The sequence below is a fragment of the Scyliorhinus torazame genome, chromosome 12 (assembly GCF_047496885.1).
Source record: "Scyliorhinus torazame isolate Kashiwa2021f chromosome 12, sScyTor2.1, whole genome shotgun sequence".
NCBI classification, from domain to species: Eukaryota; Metazoa; Chordata; class Chondrichthyes; order Carcharhiniformes; family Scyliorhinidae; genus Scyliorhinus; species Scyliorhinus torazame.
In genome coordinates, this window is record NC_092718.1 from 19,745,517 (window position 1) to 19,764,012 (window position 18,496).

The 18,496-nt window shown below is 50.0% G+C and overlaps 1 protein-coding gene across 4 annotated transcripts in view; it reads left to right on the forward strand.

Annotated features, from left to right (window-relative positions):
- LOC140387417 (synaptic vesicle glycoprotein 2B-like) overlaps nt 1-18,496 on the forward strand; it is a 297,753-nt gene that overhangs the window by 174,291 nt on the left and 104,966 nt on the right. The window contains exon 1 of one of the 4 annotated variants that reach the window (XM_072470502.1): nt 4,504-4,775. The exons of the other annotated variants lie outside the window; for them this stretch is intronic. The gene's annotated coding sequence lies outside the window, so the exon portion shown is untranslated. Of the gene's footprint in view, nt 1-4,503; nt 4,776-18,496 lie in introns of those variants that run through there. 4 annotated transcript variants of the gene reach the window in all.

Here is an 18,496-nt window from a genome sequence, read left to right on the forward strand (position 1 = left end):
TCCGGTTGTAGCAGAATCTGCCAAAAGGGGTGTTGAACGTGCATAGCCTTCGGCTGGCCGGGTCCAATTGGATCTGCCAAAATCCTTTGGACGCATCCAATTTGGTAAATATTTTGGCTTGCGCCATCTCGCTGGTGAGGTCTTCTCGTTTCGGAATGGGATAGTGTTCCCGCATGATGTTGTTATTCAGATCTTTAGGATCTATACATATGCGGAGCTCGCCAGAGGGCTTCTTTACACAGACCATGGAGCTGACCCATGGCGTGGGCTCCGTGACCCTGGATAGGACCCCTTGGTCCTGAAGATCCTGCAGTTGCAACTTGAGGCGGTCTTTGAGTGGCGCAGGAACCCTGCGAGGTGCGTGAACGACAGGGATGGAGTCCGGTTTGAGTCGAATCTTATACGTGTATGGCAATGTCCCCATGCCTTCAAAAACCTCCTGGTTGTGAGCAAGGAGGGAATGGAGATTTGCGTGGAACCCAGCATCCGGGAAGTCGGATATCTCATCTGGAGAGAGAGACATAATGCGCTGTACCAGGTGAAGGACCTTACACGCCTGTGCGCCCAGTAACGAGTCTTTTGATGAGCCGACAACTTCGAAGGGGAGTGTGGCCGTGTGCATCTTGTGAGTTATCTGTAGCTGGCAAGACCCTATGGACGGGATGACGTTCCCGTTATAATCAACCATCTTGAGCCGGGATGGCGTGATGGGTGGTTTGACCTTCATGGCCTGGAATGCAGAATGTGCAATCAGGTTGGCGGATGCGCCGGTGTCCAGACGGAAGGTGACGCGCGATCGGTTGACCGTCAGGGTGGCACACCACTCATCGGCTGGATTGATGGCATTGACCTTGTTGACATCGATGACGGAAACGCGGAAGGCATCCTGGTCATCTGCATCACTTAACTGGAAGTCTTGATGCGTGGGCTGGACGGTCCTGACTTGTCTGCGAGATTGTCGGGGATGTGCAGGATCCATGGGTTGAGCCGAACGACAGTGGGCAGCATAGTGGCCCATCTTGCCACATCTGAGGCACTGTCGGTTTTTTGCAGGACATTGCCCTTTTAAGTGTACAGCTCCACAATAGCCGCACGTCATGACGTCACGGCGTTTGTTGCGCCACTGCGCATGCGCAGTGCGATCTTGCGGTGGGCGCGCCTGCGCAGTGCGTCCCTTGATGTGGCCATTATTTTTGGCGCGCACCAGCGCGGGAGACCGCGAAAAGCGCGGGAAGCGGCCGCTGTCGTCCGGGCCGTGGGTCGGGAAGTAATCGACGGCCTGGATGCGTTCGGCGTCGTGGGCGGCCTGGCTTGCCGATTCGACGGCTGGGGACCCCCTCCGTGCCAACTCGGACGCCTGAAATCGGGCAAAACGGCAGGTTGCATTCTCGTGGAGGACACAGGCTTCCACAGCAGACGCTAAGGTGAGGCTTTTTATTTTAAGAAGCTGCTGGCGTAGGCCACTAGAGGCAACGCCAAAAACAATCTGGTCCCTGATCATGGACTCTGTGGTGGTGCCGTAACCGCAGGACTGCGCTAGAATTCGGAGGTGCGTCAAAAAGGGTTGAAAAAGCTCCTCCTTACCTTGCAGGCGTTGCTGAAAGAAGTATCTTTCAAAACTTTCATTCACTTCAACCTTAAAGTGCTGGTCCAGTTTGAGGATGACCGTGTCATATTTGGATTGGTTTTCGCCTTCTGCGAACACCAGTGAGTTGAAGACGTCGAGGGCGTGCTGACCTGCGTAGAAGAGGAGCATTGCAATCTTCGTTTCATCCGAGGCACTCTGTTTTTCGTTGGCTCGGATGTACAGGTCAAATCGCTGCCTGAAGAGCTTCCAATTGGTACCTAGGTTCCCCGCGACTTGCAACGGCTGCGGTTTGTCGGTGCGGTCCATGTCCAGAATGGCAGGTTAGTTGGCAGGTATCGATCCACTCCTGTACCATGTGGTGTTGGGCGTTCTGACACACAGATGAGCCAACATGGTTGTATATGGTACAACGCTATTTTATTTAAACTTTCTATGTACAGTTTTGTCTTGATACTCTGCACGTGGGGATTCCCTGTTTGTGATCTTGTAACAGGTCTTGTCCGTGTCTTTGTCCCCAGATCATAGGTGTCGTGCTCGTGCTTTTTATGTGGTTGGTGTCCTTGTGTGTGATTGGTTGTGGTGTTGTGTGCTCTGATTTGTCTGTTGGTGTGTCCATCATGATGTGTGTGTTTGAATATCATGACAGGCACCATAACGCCCATCGAGCATCAAGAGTTTCAATCCTTACCTTTCTACCCAATCTTTTAGCCTCTTTTTCCAAAGAGTTGCTTCTTTGCTGGGGCATGGTTCCATTGTAGCTGATTGCACGTGAGTCATCCGACGGTAGATTAGTCATGTGTGGTCATGGCGAGTGCATGCAATGGACTATTTAACCATGAGAGGAATCACAGCTGACTCCCCCACCGCTCCCGTCTTTTCCTAAACTGATGCCCACACAACTGGATTTGCAGCAGAAGTCACCACATAGAGATCAGGCTGGGGACATTGAAACTATTACATCCTCACTGCCGATCCCACTGAGGTCTGTATAATTCAGCAATGCACTGAATAAGCTCAACGGACCATTAAGTGAGCACCAGGATGAATGTTTAAGCATATGCTGTGTATTGACGTAAAATTCCAATGCTAAATTTCTGCAGTGCAAATTGTGGGTGTGATTTTATGACCACGCTGCGCCTCCAAAGCAGCTCGCCTTGGTGCAGCACGACCGATAGAAGGTGGAAGACCCCACTCCCAGGATCTACCCGGCTCGCAACGCCGCGCAAGATCTAATGTGATCTTGCGAGATGCTGCAATGAGGGGTCACTTTTTAGCAAATCTGCATATTAAAGCGAAACAGCTAGCCTCACTTTAATGTGCAAGGTACCCGAGGTGGGATCTATCCCCTTTGCCTCGGAGACGTCAGGTGAGTACTGTTGAGCACTGGTCTCCACAAATCGGGACCAGATGGAATGGCATAGAATCATAGAATTTACAGTGCAGAAGGAGGCCATTCGGCCCATCGAGTCTGCACCGGCTCTTGGAAGGAGCACCCTACCCAAGGCCACACCTCCGCCCTATCCCCGTAACCCAGTAACCCCACCCAACCCAAAGGGCAATTTTGGACACTAAGGGCAATTTCGCATGACCAATCCACCTAACCTGCACATCTTTGGACTGTGGGAGGAAACCGGAGCACCCGGAGGAAACCCACGCACACACGGGGAGAACGTGCGGACACCACACAGATGGCACTCATTGGGGTCTCCCAGGGGAATTGGAGGCCCCTAGGTTCATGCCCTTTAGGCAAGGTGGCACCCTGGCACTGCCTCCTAGGTGCCAACCTGGCATGGCCAAAGTGCCCAGGTGGAACTGCCAGCTGGCAGCAGCACTGGCAGGGTGCCAAGTTGGTTGTGCCAAACTGACATTTTTTTGCATGGGTGTGATTATGTCAGGGGTGCCCTGTGTGGGTTCTTGGGGGGGATGTGGGCACCCTCCCGTAGGGGGTTACTTTGGACACATTGGAGATCGGAGCTCCTCAGTGTAGAAAATGGAGCTGTGTGCAACCTTGGCCGGTCATTCTCCATTGAGGCCCCTTATCAAATGCGAGTCGCGTTTTATAGCCATGTGTTTCTCGATGCTGCAAGCGCCAGGAAACATGCGGCTAAATGCGCTCACTATGGGAATCGTGCCCGTGTGTATTTTCTAGAACCTCCAGCACAGAAACAGATTATTTGGGGCAACCAACAAAAGGTGGGATTTACTGGCTGTTCACGCCGGCGGGAAATTCCGGTCCCACACTGGCGGCGGGGTTTACCGGCAGCGAAGGGTGGTATCGCCGTGAATCCCATTGACAACAGTGGGACGGGATGCTCCCGCTGGCTGGGCGCCTGCCCGGCAAATCCCGCCCAACGCCTCTGTCTATGCTCCACTCGAACATCCTCCCACCTCACTTCATCTCACCCTATCAGCATGCCCGATATTCCTTCCCCCCCCCTCATGTGATTATCTAGCTTCTCTTTGAATGCATCTACACCATTCACCTGGCAGTAAGCTCCAAGAATTGTACAGCACTGAAAACGGCCACTCAGACCATCGTGCACCTGCAAGCACAAGTTTGTGCCTGAGGCGACCACGCGAATCCCTCCTTCAGTGAGTGGAGCTCACTTTTGTTCGTCTGGTGCCGGGACTCAGGCTGCACATGCACAAAAACCTGCAGCAGTTGTACGATTGCAGTGCAAATGTGCGCATGCATATGCATCATTATTAATTCCGCAGCTCACTTTCTCCCTCCCAAACGGGGGAATTTTGACACGGATCTCCATTTGCTGATCAACCAAACTGGGTGAATCTGCATTTAACTTCAGGCAGGCATCAGAGTGCAGGCAGCATCTGCTAATCTGTGGCTGCCTATATCAATGAACACCGGTCTACGTTGCTTTACTTGTTAATGTCAGAGATAAATCAGCCACACCCTGGACTCCAGAGTCTGTACAACTGCAGCAACGCAGTCAGGGATTCTCAGCCAGTGCGATGTGACAGGGATTTGTTTATCTCACTAGCACAGAGCAGCTGTGGAAAGGTGTCCCTGCTGTAGTAAAAGGATGTCTTTTTTAAAAAAAAGACTTTAGCAGGACTATTAGACGTGTACAAGGGTATCGTTCAGGGAAACGTTGGAGGCAGGAGGTGCCAGGCGCTGATTCTCAGAATATATTCTCTTCTGAACAGACATCTGTCTCCTCCTCAGGTAAACATTAATCTGTGCTCGTTTGTGTGAACTCTATTTTTATTTGGAAAGGGGCAGTGTCTCAGTGTGAAAATTGCATGGCAATTGTTGTCTTTCTACTTTTAAGTGAACAAGGAAAAATAACAGCTGAATTCTGGCACTGTTCATGGAGTCGTAGGGCGGGATTCTCCGGCGTCTCAGCCAGCTGCTTCCCAGTGGTGTGAGGCGCCGCGCCGTTCGCTGGCGGGATTCTCTGCTCCCGCTGGGATCAATGGGATTCCCATTGAAGCCGTTGGGAAATGGCGGGCGATGGTGCGCTGCAGGCGGGATCAGAGAATCCTGCCGCTGGCAAACGGCCGGAGAATTCCGCCGATGAGAGTTTTACAGCACAGAAAGAGGCCCTTCGGCCCATCTTCCGTACGCTAAGCCATCAAGCACCAATCTATTCTGATCCCATTTTCCAGCATTTGGTCCACAGCCTTGTATGCTATGGTGTTTCAAGTGCTCATCTAAACCCTTCTTAAATGTTGTGTGGGTTCCCGCCTCTACCCCCCTTTCAGGTGGCAAGTTCCAGATTCCCAGCAGCCACTGGGTGAAAACGTTTTGCCTCAAATCCCCTCTGAATCCCCAACTTAAATCTATGACTGCTGGTTATTGACCCCGCCACTAAGGGGAAAGGTACCTTCCTATCCACCCTATCTATGTCCTGGTTTAGGGGCTGGTTTAGCACACTGGGCTAAAGCGCTGGCTTTTAAAGCAGACCAAGGCAGGCCCGCAGCACGGTTCAATTCCTGTACCGGCCTCCCCGAACAGGCGCCGGAATGTGGCGACTAGGGGCTTTTCACAGTAACTTCATTGAAGCCTACTTGTGACAATAAGCGATTTTCATGTCCCCCCTAGTTTTGTACACCTTGATCAGGTTCCCCCTCGGCCCTCTCTGCGCTGAGGAAAACAACCCCAGCCTAACCAGCCTCCCTTCACAGCTGAAACTCAGGTAGACGCCCTGGTGAATCGGCGCTGCACCCTCTCCAGCGAAATGCAGAAAATTCACGAAAGGCACGGAAGACTCTGAAAACAAGAAAAGGCAGGTTTTAAACTCGGGGTGCAGATGTCGGAATGATTCCAACACTTCTGGGAAATTCTGCTGGGCACGGGGATGTGAATTAAGTCAAAACTCTGTGACGGGCTGCGAAAAACAGCATTGCAAAGCTCACATATTATCACGGAAAAGAAGAGCCGGCAAGTCGCCTTTCAGTCACGTCTCCCACAATGAGCAGGGCCTCCCCTGTAAATCCAGAAACTGGATCAATCAAAGCTTCAGTGGCTCTTTGAGGTAGGAAGCAGGTCCTAATGTAAAAGAGTGGTTTTAATATGCACAGTAGCTTTGCTTTAACCAAACGGATGGTCCAGTAGGCACAAAGATAATCTAAATGCATCAAATGAGAAAAATAGCATTAAAATGAGATTTGACATGAAGTGTAATTAATCTTTTGTAATTTTCCCAGGTACTGTTGGGCCCAATTTCGATCATATCCTCTGTGCTTAATATAGGCTGATTTCCCTCGGGATCAGACAGGTCGTCAGCTTTTGTAAAGAATTTCTGACGTTTGTTGTGTTCTCTGAGATATAGCAGTATATTCTAATCAACTATATTTGTGCTTCACGCATGATGTTGCCATGCCTTACAGGCAATTAAACCAGGCGAACATCAGGAAAGTAAGAATCATAGAATCATTGAACCACAGTGCAGAAGGAGGCCGTTTGGCCCATCATGTCTCTACTGTCCTCTGAAAAAGTGCCCGAACCAGCCTCTCGCCCTATCTCTGCAACCCCATAACCGCACCTAACCCACACATCCCTGGACAATAAGGGGCAATTCAGACTGACCAATCCACCTAACTTGGACTGTGGGAGGAAACCGGAGCACTCAGAATAAACCCATGCCGGCACAGGGAGAACGTGCAAACTCCACACAGACAGTCAACCTTGGCCGGAATTGAACCTGGGCCCCTGGCGCTGTGAGGTAGCAGTGCTAACCACTGTGCCGCCGTGCCAAAGGAAGTTGAAAGCAGTTTTACTGTTTCTTTGTATTTCTGCCTTGGCAGTGCCCCCACTGTGTGGAGTCTCTTCCTGTTTTACTTTCGGCATTGGCCTCCACACCTGCAGGGGCTTTCCACTGGAGAATAATAATGGGAGAATGCAGATGTGTGGGACTGCCTTCTGTACTTTTAACTTAACAATCTGAGCAGCTGTATCTTGGGAAACTGGTTCCCCAGAACTGATGACAGGTTATAGACCTGGGAGAGATTTTAACAAAGAACAAAGAACAAAGAAAATTACAGCACAGGAACAGGCCCTTCGGCCCTCCCAGCCTGCACCGATCCAGATCCTTTATCTAAACCTGTCTTCTATTTTCCAAGGATCTACTTCCCTCTGTTCCCCGCCCGTTCATATATCTGTCTAGATGCATCTTAAATGATGCTATTGTGCCCGCCTCTACAACCTCCGCTGGCAAAGCGTTCCAGGCACCCACCACCCTCTGTGTAAAAAACTTTCCACGCACATCTCCCTTAAACTTTCCCCCTCTCATCTTGAAATCGTGACCCCTTGTAATTGACACCCCCACTCTTGGAAAAAGCTTGTTGCTATCCACCCTGTCCATACCTCTCATAATTTTGTAGACCTCAATCAGGTCCCCCCTCAACCTCTGTCTTTCCAATGAAAACAATCCTAATCTACGCAACATTTCTTCATAGCTAGCACCCTCCATACCAGGCAACATCCTGGTGAACCTCCTCTGCACCCTCTCGAAAGCATCCACATCCTTCTGGTAATGTGGTGAACAGAACTGAACGCAGTATTCCAAATGTGGCCTAACCAAAGTCCTATACAACTGTAACATGACCTGCCGACTCTTGTACTCAATACCCCGCCCGATGAAGGCAAGCATACTGTATGCCTTCTTGACCACTCTATCGACCTGCGTTGCCACCTTCAGGGTACAATGGACCTGAACTCCCAGATCTCTCTGTACATCAATTTCCCCCAGGACTCTTCCATTGACCGTATAGTCCGCTCTTGAATTAGATCTTCCAAAATGCATCACCTTGCATTTGCCTGGATTGAACTCCATCTGCCATTTCTCTGCCCAACTCTCCAATCTATTTATATTTTGCTGTATTCTCTGACAGTCCTCTTCGCTATCTGCAACTCCACCAATCTTAGTATCATCTGCAAACTTGCTAATCAGACACCTCTATCTTCGGCCAGATCATTTATGTATATCACAAACAACAGTGGTCCGAGCACGGATCCCTGTGGAACTAGTCACCTTTCTCCATTTTGAGACACTCCCTTCCACCACTACTCTCTGTCTCCTGTTGCCCAGCCAGTTCTTTATCCATCTAGCTAGTACACCCTGAACCCCATATGACTTCACTTTTTCCATCACCTGCCATGGGAAACTTTATCAAACGCCTTACTGAAGTCCATGTATATGACATCTACAGCCCTTCCCTCATCAATTAACATTGTCACTTCCTCAAAGAATTCTATTAGGTTTGTAAGACATGACCTTCCCTGCACAAAACCATGCTGCCTATCACTGATAAGTCTATTTTCTACCAAATGTGAATAGATCCTATCCCTCAGTATCTTCTCCAACAGTTTGCCTGCCACTGACATCAAGCTCACAGGTCTATAATTCCCTGGATTATCCCTGCTACCCTTCTTAAACAAAGGGACAACATTAGCAATTCTCCAGTCCTCCGGTACCTCACCCGTGCTCAAGGATGCTGCAAAGATATCTGTTAAGGCCCCAGCTATTTCTCCCCTCGCTTCCCTCAGTAACCTGGGATAGATCGCATCCGGACCTGGGGACTTGTCCACCTTAATGCCTTTTAGAATACCCAAAACTTCCCCCTTCCTTATGCCGACTTGACCTAGAGTATTTAAACATCCATCCTTAGCCTCAACATCCGTCATGTCCCTCTCCTTGGTGAATACCGATGCAAAGTACTCATTAAGAATCTCATCCATTTCCTCTGACTCCACGCATAAATTCCCTCTTTTGTCTTTGAGTGGGCCAATCCTTTCTCTAGTTACCCTCTTGCTCCTTATATACGAATAAAAGGCTTTGGGATTTTCCTTAACCCTGTTAGCCAAAGATATTTCATGACCCCTTTTAGCCCTCTTAATTGCGCGTTTGAGATTTGTCCTACTTTCCCGATATTCCTCCAAAGCTTCATCAGATTTAAATCGCCTAGATCTTATGTATGCTTCCTTTTTCATCTTAGCTAGTCTCACAATTCCACCCATCATCCATGGTTCCCTAATCTTGCCATTTCTATTCCTCATTTTCACAGGGACATGTCTGTCCTGCACTCTAATCAACCTTTCCTTAAAAGACTCCCACATTTCAAATGTGGATTTACCCTTAAAGAGCTGCTCCCAATCCACATTCCCTAGTTCCTGCCGAATTTTATTATACTTGGCCTTTCCCCAATTTGAAATGAAAAATAAATGAAAAACTTAGCACTGTTTCTTTAGGACCACTCTCGTCTTTGTCCATGAGTATTCTAAAACTTACATAATTGTGATCGCTATTCCCAAAGTAATCACCAACTGAAACTTTAACCACCTGGCCGGGATCATTCCCCAATACCAGGTCCAGTATGGCCCCTTCCCGAGTTGGACTATTTACATACTGCTCTAAAAAACTCTCCTGGATGCTCCTTACAAATTCTGCTCCATCTACGCCTCCAACACTACATGTGTCCCATTCAATGTTGGGGAAGTTAAAATCTCCCATTACGACCACCTTTTTGCTCCTACATTTTTCTATAATCTGTCTACATATTTGTACCTCTACTTCACGCTCGCTTTTGGGAGACCTGTAGTAAAGTCCCAACAATGTTGCTGCACCTTTCCTATTTCGTAGCTCTACCCATATTGCCTCAGTGCTCGAATCCTCCAACGTGCCCTCCTCAATCATAGCTGTGATATCATCTCTGACCAGTAATGCAACTCCTCCACCCCTTTTACCTCCCTCTCTATCCCTCCTGAAGCATCTATACCCTGGGTTATTTAGTTGCCAGTCTTGCCCTTCCCTCAACCAAGTCTCCGTAATACCAATAACATCATCTTCCCAGGTACTAATCCAAGCCCTAAGTTCATCTGCCTTACCTGCTACACTTCCCGCATTGAAACAAATGCACCTCAGACCACCTGTCCCTTTGCGTTCATCATCTCTTCCCCGAGTCTACTCTTCCCCTTGGTCACATTGAGTTTATTATCTAGTACCTTACTGGCTTTAGTTGCTGCCTCTTTACTGACCTCTAACTTCCTAATCTGGTTCCCATCCCCCTGCCACATTAGTTTAAAAATTTTATCTGGGGTATGGGGACGCTGGGGTCAAATGCGGGTCATGAGCAAGGGTGGGCAGCGAGACCGCACTGGCAATGTTTACTGAGGTGGATGATGTGGTGCAGGTACACCCACAGTGCTGTTAGGAGGCACTTTCAGGTTTTTGATCCAGTGACAATGAAGGAACAGTGACATATTACCAAGTCAGGATGGTGTGTGGCTTTGAGGGGGACTTCCCGTTGGTGGCATCCCCATGCACCTGTTGCCCATGTCCTTCGAGTTCGGGAACGCAGGTTTAGAAGATGCTGTAGAAGGAGACTTGCTGAGCTGCTGTAGATGCTAGTTGGAGATGGTACACACTGCTGCCACTGCAGACTGTATCGGAAAATCCAAGTGTTTGGTGGTAGAAGGAGGGGGCAGCACGGTAGCATTGTGGATAGCACAATTGCTTCACAGCTCCAGGGTCCCAGGTTCGATTCCGGCTTGGGTCACTGTCTGTGCGGAGTCTGCACATCCTCCCCGTGTGTGCGTGGGTTTCCTCCGGGTGCTCCGGTTTCCTCCCACAGTCCAAAGATGTGCAGGTTAGGTGGATTGGCCATGATAAATTGCCCTTAAGTGTCCAAAATTGCCCTTTGGGTGGGGTTACTGGGTTATGGGGATAGGGTGGAGGTGTTGACCTTGGGTGGGGTGCTCTTTCCAAGAGCCGATGCAGACTCGATGGGCCGAATGGACTCCTTCTGCATTGTAAATTCTATGAGTGTTCTGCTCGTCTTCAAATAGTGTCTACTCCCATGTGAAATAGCATGATCACAGAATTATAGAATCCCTACAGTGCGCAAGGAGGCCATTTGGCCCATCAAGTCTGCACTAGCCCTTGGAAAGAACACCCTACTTAAGCCCACACCTCCACCCTATCCCCACCTAACCTTTTTGACATGCAAGGGCAATTTATCATGGCCAATTCACCTAACCTGCACATCTTTGGACTGTGGGAGGAATCCGGAGCACCCGGATGGAACCCACGCAGATACGGGGAGAGAAAGTGAAAACTCCACACAGACAGTCACCTGAGGCCGGAATTGAACCCGGGATCCTGGACTTGTGAGGCAGCAGTGCTAACCACGGTGCCACTGTACTTCCCAGTTGATGGGCCTCAGTTTGAAGACACATTCTGAAGAAACAACACTGCCTGGGCACTTCCTGAGATATCAGACTGGATTATGTTCTCAAGACTGTGGACTATGAACACAGCAGCCGTCCTGTAGCCCAAGTGAAACTGAGGCCAATAATTGCCAAATTGGGGACAGCTTGGTGGCGCGGCCCCATACACAGTGGAAGTCAGAATTTCATTGGTCCAAACTCAATCCACGTGGAATCCAAAATATTGAAAGATTTTGGGCGGAGTTCTCCACCTCGCGAAGCCGCAAACGCGAATCCCGATCGGCTGGAGATTTGGGCATCCGGCCAAAATCGAGGTTCGCGCCTGGGCACCAGGCTCCGACCCCATCTGGTGGCGATAACGAGGTTTATGCCCTGCACCTGTGACAGCACGCATACCCGGCATTTGCACACATTTAAATGTGACTCGCGGATTGGAAACTTCAATCTCCGCCCTTCCGCTATGCTCTGCTCCTCTCAGGCGGAGGTTTCATGGGGGTGAATTACTATAAGTATTTACAACTATAGACTGGGCTCCATGGCTGGGGGGGAGGGGGGAGCAGGTGGCTAAAAAAACACTGGATAACTGTTTAAAACTTGATGAGGGGTGGCTGCCCAGGCCAAAGGCAGTAGCTGGTAGTGATTTGGCGCCACGTCCGTGAATTTGGGTTGTCCCCTCGGAATCGGGGTGTCCTGACTGAGACCGTCATTGCTGCAGTCCGTCTTTTAAATGCACTCCTTTGGTGCTACTTACAGACTCCTGGCTGCTCACACTGCTGAGGGCTGCCTCTGTCCTTTGAATGCTCACAAGGCCTCTGGTCATCTGGGAGCCCACCCCGGCCACCCCTCTGGACACCCCAGCTGTGTCATCAAGGGCCAAACTCAATCAGGAGACCACTGGCGTTGGCTCGCCTCAGAAGTGCTGCCTCACTGCAGAGGAAGCAGGCATCAGCAGAGCTCGCCCCAACCAGAGGACACCTGCACCGAGGCCTTTGGAGCCTTCCTTGATTCTCTGCCCCTCTCAGGGCAGAGGATGCACCAGGGACCCCCACCCCGCCGGATCACCAGCTGTCTCCTCCTGGTGAGGCTGGCAGTGCTAACTGCCTCTGCCACCACGTCCCAGACAGTGTTCAGGAGGGCAGGCGTGTGTCTGTGGCCCACCCAGGGGAAGAGGGTGTCCATCCTCTATTCACTGGCATGGAGCTGTGGGTCCACCTCGGATTCCTGACCTTGGGGAAGCAGACCTTCTGCGAGCCATCTTGGTGGCTGCAGTGAGTGTGAGGTAAGTGGAGCGCTTAAAAACAGCTCCAGCCGCCAGGTTCTTTGGCACTAACTCTGGTCCCAGTGGTTAAAATGCCCACCCTGCCGGGAATGGCTCAGCATTTGTGCCAGCAGAGGGTTGGCGCATTACCATGGCCTGAATTGGTCCACAAATTGCGCCCCCAATAGGAATGCGAACCACACGCAATTCAGTCCCGGTATCAACACTTAGGGCGCAATCCAAAGGCCACGCTGCGCCGGAAAAGCAGTTCGCTGCGGCGCAGCGTGGCCGATGAAAACCGGGAGACCGCACTCCCGGGATATACCCGGCTCGCCACGCCTCACGAGATCCAACGTGATCTCGCGGGACGTTGCGATGCAAGTCCCGCCCAATGGGGGCGGATCACTTTTTGACAAATCTGCATATTAGAGCAAGACAGCTAGTCCGACTCTTGTGTGCAGATTCCCGAGGTACCTGAGGCTTTGGGATTCATCCACTTCGCCACAGAGACCTCGGGCGAGCGAGCGAGCACCATTCAGCCAATTTGTGGGGACCAGACGGAATGGCACTCGTGGGGGTCTGCCAAGGGATTGTAGGCCCCCCGCTGCATGCCCTTTGGGCAGGGTGGTGCCCTAGCACTGTTGGTGCCACCTGGGCACCCTGGCAGTGCTATCTGGGTGCCAGCCTGGCACTGTCCAGGTGGCACTGCCAGCTAGCAGGGGCACTACCAGGGTGCCAGGTTGGCACTGCCAAGCTGGCATCCTTTGAGCATGTGGGATGGGGTGCCTGGCGTGGGGGTGGATATGGACCCTCCCATTGTGTGTTCTGGCTGGTGTTGAGGAGGTTCGGGATCGTTTTGGGGGCTTTGAAGATTGGGCGTCCCGATCTCTCGCTACACTGGAGAGTTCCGACGAGCGGGTTTATGCGCGATCTCTGTTCAGGCCCCTTATACAATGTGAGTCGCACTGAAGAACCATGTGTTTCTCTGCACTGCGAGCGATGGAAACACGCGGCTAAACATGCTCCCTATGGGACTTGTTCCCTTTTGTGAGAATCGCACCCTTAATCTCCCAAAAGGAGAATTTCGCCCTTTGTTATTTTGTCATTAGAATAAAGAAGTCTGCATTAAATGCTGCACTTTTTTTTGGAGCGTGAACTTGGATGATATTTGATTTTATTGGTGATATAAAACATCCTAAGCTGCTAGCTCAGGAATTGAGATCACCCTGCTCTAGTGCAAGACGCTGATGGACAAAAAAATCCATTTCCATCTGCGTAATTGTTTTTTTTCCCAAAGTACAGTGCAATTCTCTGGTTGAAGCTTTCACTATAAAAGCTGTTTATTTAGATTGACTGCCATTAAGCTGAAATGAGTTGCAAAATATTTATTTATTCATTGTGTGAGTGAGGTTACTGCTTTTTACGGTTATGTTCTACCTCTGTCAACATCGCCCATCCTCCACCAAGGAAGGGTGCCCTGTTTATTGATGCCTGGGTGCTGTGCCCTTGCAGTATGCATGGCCAATGTATGGTAATCTTGCTCAAGGAAGCCACAAAGTAGTTGGTTAGGGGTGAGGGTTAGAAAATGCAGTGACAAATTGGGCGCATCTGCATTAGAGTTATGGGTTAAGGTTTAGATTAGGAGTGAGTGAAAGGAGTTAGGGTTAGGAGTTAGAGTTAGAAAATGCAGAAAAATAAAATGCGCACATCTGCCAGAGGGGAAAGCACCTTGATGCCACTGTACTATCAGGTATGCCTGATTTATTATAAGAACACTTGTAGCTAAAGCTATGAATGGTTTATTAACATTAACTGTGGGCAAACTATATACAAAACAGCAGATGACTAACAGTAAAATCATGCACAGCAACCTCCCTCTTCAGCTTCCTCCAGCCAGTCTGAGGTCAGCTGACTCTAACATTCACTTATATACTAGTGAGACTCCTAGTGGGCAGTCGGTGAATAACAACACAACCATGATGTCACTACAGCTGCTATGCTAGGAATCCAACATCACGCGGGCCGAGCACCCAAGCAAACAGTAATTCAGCATTTTCAAACACGAGAAAGTGGATTTTAGGGGTCGCTTTTGAGATTTGAGGTCATTTTTTGATACATCACTTGCTCCACTTGCCTGGATGAGTGCAGCACCAACAACACTCAAGAAACTCAACACCATACAGGACCAAGCAGCCCGCTTGATTGCTCCCCCTTCCACAAACATTCAAACCCTCACCACCGACTAACAGTGGTAGCCGTGCGCACCATTGACAAAATGTACTACAGTCACTCGCCAAGGTTCCTTAGACAGCACCTTCTGAACCCACGGCTACTACCATCTATAAGGACAAGAGCAGCAGATACCTGGGAACCCCACCACCTGGAGGTTCCCCTCCAAGTCACTCACCATCGTGACTTGGAAATATATCGCCGATCCTTCACTTTCGCTGAGTCAAAATCCTGGAACTCCCTCCCTAACAGCACATTGGGTGTACCTACACCTCAGGGACGGCAGCGGTTCAAGAAGGCAGCTTACCACCACCTTCTGAAGGGCAACTAGGGATGGGCAATAAATGCTGGGCTAACCAGCGATGTCTAGATCCTGTAAATGAATTTTTAAAAAAAATACGTCTCAGAATTAGATTTTCGGGTTGTACTTCGATTTGGTGATGATTATAGTTAGAGTTAGGATTAGGGGTCAGTTTCGGCATTGATTTATTGTTGATGTTCTTCTGAGGCCAATACTGAGGCCTATTCCTGCAGGAAGTGCAGAGGGAAGCAAGGGAGATGGGAAGTGTGGATGCAGGATAATATTTTGAGTGTCAAACTCTGGTTCCTAGTGGCTTGCCCAAGTAACTGATTGATCATACGATTCACAGTGCAGAAAGAGGCCATTCAACTCATCGAGTCTGCACTGATACATGTCCAACCCTATATCTGCAACCCCAAAACCTAACCTTCATATGCCTTGACACTAAGGGGCAATTTAGGATGACCCATCCACCTACCCTGTACACTTTTAGACTGTGGGAGGAAACTGGAGCACCCGGAGGAAACCCACGCAGACACAGGGAGAATGTGCAAACTCCACACAGACCCAAGATTGGAATTGAACTCGGGTCCTTGGTGCTGTGAGGCAGTAGTGATAACCACAATGCTACCGTGCCACCCCAATACAAATACAAAATAATTCAGGTGAGGGGACACTTGCAGAAAGCTTAAATATCCTTACTGCAGTTCATCTCTGATGTTAATCAGAAGCTCTCATGAAAATGGAATTAATGGAATAAGGGCACCACTTTGAGCAAAGTGAATAGCTTCAGGAAGTGACATTCATGAAAATAAATGGGCTCCCACTCTCCCCTTGACAAAGCGATGATCAAAAGCATCATTCGGTGTAGTACTAAGCTTCATAGACAGTGGCAACTAGCTTCTACACTGGGACTGCAGCAAGTGGTGAAGGAACCAACAAGAGGGAAAAACATACTTGACCTCATCCTCACCAACCTGCCTGCTGCAGATGCATCTGCCCATGACAGTATCGGTAGGAGTGGCCACCGCACAGCCCTTGTGGAGACAAAGTCCCATCTTCACATCGAGGATACCATCCATCGTGTTGTGTGGCATTACCACCGCGCTAAATGGGATAGACTTCGAACAGATCTAACAACTTAAGACAGGGCACCCATGAGGGCCATCAGCAGAACTGGACTCAACATAATCTGCAACCTCATGACCCAGCATATTCCCTACTCTATCATTACAATCAAGCCGGGGGATCAACCCTGGTTCAATGAAGAGTGCAGGAGAGCATGCCAGGAGCAACACCAGGCATACCGAAAAATGGGGTGTCAAGGTGAAGCTACAACACACTACTACTTACAAGACGACTTGCGCGCCAAACAGCACTAGCAGCAAGTAATAGACAGCTAAGTGATTCTGCAACAAACCCATCAGTTCTGCAGTCAGGGGCACAGATAGGCATTTTTGTGGTTGTGAACAGGATGGTGTGTTGCCTCCCTAGTGCCAGGGTCCAGGGTGCATTGATCGGCTACAGGGTGATAAGGCAGAGGTCATGGTACACGTTGGTACCAATGACATGGGTAGAAAAAGGGATGAGATCTTGCATCAAGAATTCAGAGAGTTAGGCAACAGGCTAAAGAGCAGGACCTCTCGGAATGTAATTTCTGGATTACTCCCAGTAATCTTTGCTGACTGGTTTGTTAGTGCTGTTGGGAGTAAGACATAAGAACATAAGAACTAGGAGCAGGAGTAGACCATCTGACCATTCGAGCCTGCTCCGCCATCCAATGAGATTATGGCTGCTCTTTTGTGGACTCAGCTCCACTTTCCCGCTCGAACACCATAACGCTTTATTCCTTTATTCTCAAAAAAGTATCTATCTCTATCTTGAAAACATTTAATTTTTTTAAAAAAATATGTTTATTCAAATTTTCCAACAAAATTTTTAACAAACCCAATTACAAAAAGAAAGAAACACAAACACAACAGTCAAGAATTATATAAAACTTTTACATTGGGTTTCCCCATATACAGTAACCCCCCCATATGTCATTCCAAGGTACCCATAGGGAAGCCCCCCCCCCCACCCACCCGAATTCCCCCCCCCGAAAGAACCCTCCCCCTCCCCCCCTTGGGTTGCTGCTGCTGCTGACCTCCTCCTAATGCTCCGCGAGACAGTCTAGGAACGATTGCCACCGCCTGAAGAACCCCTGCACAGATCCTCTCCAGCTTAATGAACCCTGCCATGTCATTTATCCAGGCTTCCACACTGGGAGGCTTCCGTTCTTCCAGAATAGCAAGATCCTCCGCCGGGCTACCAGGGACGCAAAGGCCAGGATACCGGCCTCTTTCGCCTCCTGTACTCCCGGCTTGTCCATTACCCCAAATATTGCCAACCCCCAACTCGGCTTGACCTGGACTTTCACCAGCTGGGACATAGTCCTCGCGAAACCCCTCCAGAACCCATCCAGTGCCGGGCACGACCAGAACATGTGGACGTGATTCACCGGGTTTCCCGAGCACCTCCTACATCTGTCCTCCACCCCAAAGAATCTACTCAACCTCGCCCCTGTCATATGAGCTCTGTGAATAACCTTGAATTGTATTAGGCTGAGCCTGGTGCAAGAGGAGGAAGAATTAACCCTACTCAGGGCATCAGCCCACAGACACTCATCTATCTCCTCCCCAAGCTCCTCCTCCCACTTGCCCTTTAACTCCTCCACCGAGGCCTCCTCCTCTTCCTGCAGCTCCTGGTAAATCGCCGAAACCTGGCCTTCTCCAACCTATACACCCAAAATCACCCTGTCCTGAGTCCCCTGTGCCGGGAGTAGCGGGAATTCCCTCACCTACCGCCTCACAAACGCCCTCACTTGCATATACCTGAAAGCATTTCCGGGGGGTAACCCAAACTTCTCCTCCAGCGCCCCCAGGCTCGCAAACGTCCCATCTATAAACAGGTCCCCCATTCTTCTAATCCCTGCCCGATGCCAGCTCCAAAATCCCCCATCCATCCTTCCCGGGACGAACCGATGGTTCTCCCGAATCAGGGACCAAACCGAGGCTCCCACCTCACCCCTGTGTCGTCTCCACTGCCCCCAGATCTTCAACGTCGCCGCCACCACCGGACTCGTGGTGTACCTTGTCGGCGAGAGCGGCAGCGGTGCCGTCGCCAGCGCCCTCAGGCTCGTGCCCACACAGGACTCCATCTCCAAACTCTTCCATGCCACTCCCTCTCCCTCCATTACCCACTTACGAATCATCGCCACATTGGCAGCCCAATAATAGTCGCACAAATTCGGCAGAGCCAGCCCTCCCTGTCCCTACTACGCTCCAGAAACACCCTCTTTACCCTCGGGGTCTTATTTGCCCACACGAAACCCATGATGCTCCTACCTACCCATTTAAAAAAGGCCTTGGGAATCATAATGGGAAGGCA